This window comes from Pristiophorus japonicus, unplaced genomic scaffold, assembly GCF_044704955.1.
Source record: "Pristiophorus japonicus isolate sPriJap1 unplaced genomic scaffold, sPriJap1.hap1 HAP1_SCAFFOLD_110, whole genome shotgun sequence".
In the NCBI taxonomy this organism is placed as follows: Eukaryota; Metazoa; Chordata; class Chondrichthyes; family Pristiophoridae; genus Pristiophorus; species Pristiophorus japonicus.
In genome coordinates this window covers 2,167,780-2,171,000 of record NW_027250756.1, presented here as the reverse complement: position 1 = coordinate 2,171,000, position 3,221 = coordinate 2,167,780, and positions in this window count along the sequence as shown.

The following is a 3,221-nucleotide window of genomic DNA, read 5'->3' as shown; positions in this document are numbered from 1 at the left end:
TGTGCAATGATGTGTGGAATGATTTGTGGAATGAGGTGTGGAACGATGTGTGGATTGATGTGTGAAATAATATGTGGAATGATGTGTGGATGATATGTGGAATGAGGTGTGGAATGGTGTGTGGAATGATGTATGGAATGAGGCGTGTAATGATGTGTGGAATAAGGTGTGGAATTAGATGTGGAATGAGGTGAGGAATGATGAGTGGAATGATGTGTGGAATGATGTGTAGAATGATGCATGGAATGACGTGTGGAATGACGTGTGGAATGATGTGTGGAATGATGTGTGGAATGATGTGAGGAATGATGTTTGGAATGTGGTGTGGAATGATCAGTGGAATGATGTGTGGAATGATGTGTGGAATGATGTGTGGACTGATGTGTGGAATGATGTGTGGAATGATGTGTGCAATGATGTTTGGAATGAGATTTGGAATGATGTGTGGAATGAGGTGTGGAATGATGTGTGGAATGAGGTTGGGAATGAGGTGTGGTATGATGTGTGGAATGATGTTTGGAATGATGTGTGCACTTATATGTAGAATGATCTGTGGAATGTGTTGTGGAATGATGTATGGAATGATGTGTTAAAGGATATGTGAAATGATGTGTGGAATGATGTGTGGAATGATGTGTGGAATGATGTGTGGAATGGTGTGTGGAATGATGTTTGGAATGAGGTGTGGAATGATGTGTGGAATGATGTGTGGAATGATGTGTGGAATGATGTGTGCAATGATGTGTAGAATGTTGTGTGGAATGATGTGTGGAATGATGTGTTAAATGATATATGAAATAATGTGTGGAATGATGTGTGGAATGATGTGTGGAATGAGGTTGGGAATGAGGTGTGGTATGATGTGTGGAATGATGTGTGGAATGATGTGTGCACTGATATGTAGAATGATCTGTGGAATGTGTTGTGGAATGATGTATGGAATGATGTGTTAAAGGATATGTGAAATGATGTGTGGAATGATGTGTGGAATGATGTGTGGAATGATGTGTTAAAGGATATGTGAAATGACGTGTGGAATGATGTGTGGAATGATGTATGGAATGATGTGTTAAAGGATATGTGAAAGGATGTGTGGAATGCCGTGTGGAATGATGTGTGGAATGCCGTGTGGAATGATGTGTGGAATGATGTTTGAAATGAGGTTTGGAATGGAGTGTGGAATAAAATGTGGAATAATGTGTGGAATGACTTGTGGAATGCGTTGTGGAATGCTGTGATGAAAGCGCTGTGGAATGATGTGTGGAATGATGTGTGGAATGATATGTGGAATGATGAGTGGATTGATGTGTGGAATGATGTGTGGAAAGATGTTTAGAATGAGGTGTGGAAAAATGTGTGGAATGATTTGTGGAATGAGGTGTGGAATGATGTGTGGAATGATGTGTGGAATGATGTCTGGAAGGATGTGTGGAATGAGGTTTGTAATGTTAAGTTGAATGCTGTGTGCGATGATTTGTGGAATGATTTGTGGAATGAGGTATGGAATGATGTGTGGAATGATATGTGGAAATATGTGTGGAATGAGGTGTGGAATGTTGTGTGGAATGATATGTGGAATGATGCGTGGAATGATGTGTGGAATGATGCGTGGAATGATGTGTGGAATTAATTGAGGAATGATGTGTGGAATAATGAGTGTAATGATGTCTGAATGATGTGCGGAATGATGTTTAGAATGAGGTGTGGAATGATGTGTGGAATGATGTGTGGAATAATGTGCGGAATGATGTGTGGAATGATGTGTGGAATGTTGTGTGGAAGGATCTGTGGAATGAGGTTTGTAATGATAAGTTGAATGATGTGTGCGATGATTTGTGGATTGATTTGTGGAATGAGGTATGGAATGATGTGTGGAATTATATGTGAAATGATCTGTGGAATGAGGTGTGGAGGGATGTGTGGAATGATATGTGGAATGATGCTTCGAATGATGTGTGGAATGATGCGTGGAATGATGTGTGGAATGAATTGAGGAATGATGTGTGGAATGATGTGTGGAATGATGTGTGGAATGAGGTGTGGAATGATGTGTGGAATGAGGTGTGGAATGATGTGTGGAATGATGTGTGGAATAATATGTGGAATGAGGATTGGAATGATGTGTGGAATGAAGTTTGGAATGTTGTGTGGAATTCTGTTTGGAATGACGAGTGGAATGAGTTGTGGAATGAGGTTTGGAATGATGTGTGGAATGAGATGTGGAATGATGTGTGGAATGACGTGTGGAATGGTGTGTGGAATGATGTTTGGAATGAGGTGTGGAATGATGTGTGGAATGATGTGTGGAATGATGTGTGGAATGATGTGTGCAATGATGTGTAGAATGTTGTGTGGAATGATGTGTGGAATGATGTGTGGAATGAGGTTGGGAATGAGGTGTGGTATGATGTGTGGAATGATGTGTGGAATGATGTGTGCACTGATATGTAGAATGATCTGTGGAATGTGTTGTGGAATGATGTATGGAATGATGTGTTAAAGGATATGTGAAATGATGTGTGGAATGATGTGTGGAATGATGTGTGGAATGATGTGTTAAAGGATATGTGAAATGACGTGTGGAATGATGTGTGGAATGATGTATGGAATGATGTGTTAAAGGATATGTGAAAGGATGTGTGGAATGCCGTGTGGAATGATGTGTGGAATGCCGTGTGGAATGATGTGTGGAATGATGTTTGAAATGAGGTTTGGAATGGAGTGTGGAATAAAATGTGGAATAATGTGTGGAATGACTTGTGGAATGCGTTGTGGAATGCTGTGATGAAAGCGCTGTGGAATGATGTGTGGAATGATGTGTGGAATGATATGTGGAATGATGAGTGGATTGATGTGTGGAATGATGTGTGGAATGATGTTTAGAATGAGGTGTGGAAAAATGTGTGGAATGATTTGTGGAATGAGGTGTGGAATGATGTGTGGAATGATGTGTGGAATGATGTCTGGAAGGATGTGTGGAATGAGGTTTGTAATGTTAAGTTGAATGCTGTGTGCGATGATTTGTGGAATGATTTGTGGAATGAGGTATGGAATGATGTGTGGAATGATATGTGGAAATATGTGTGGAATGAGGTGTGGAATGTTGTGTGGAATGATATGTGGAATGATGCGTGGAATGATGTGTGGAATGATGCGTGGAATGATGTGTGGAATTAATTGAGGAATGATGTGTGGAATAATGAGTGTAATGATGTCTGAAT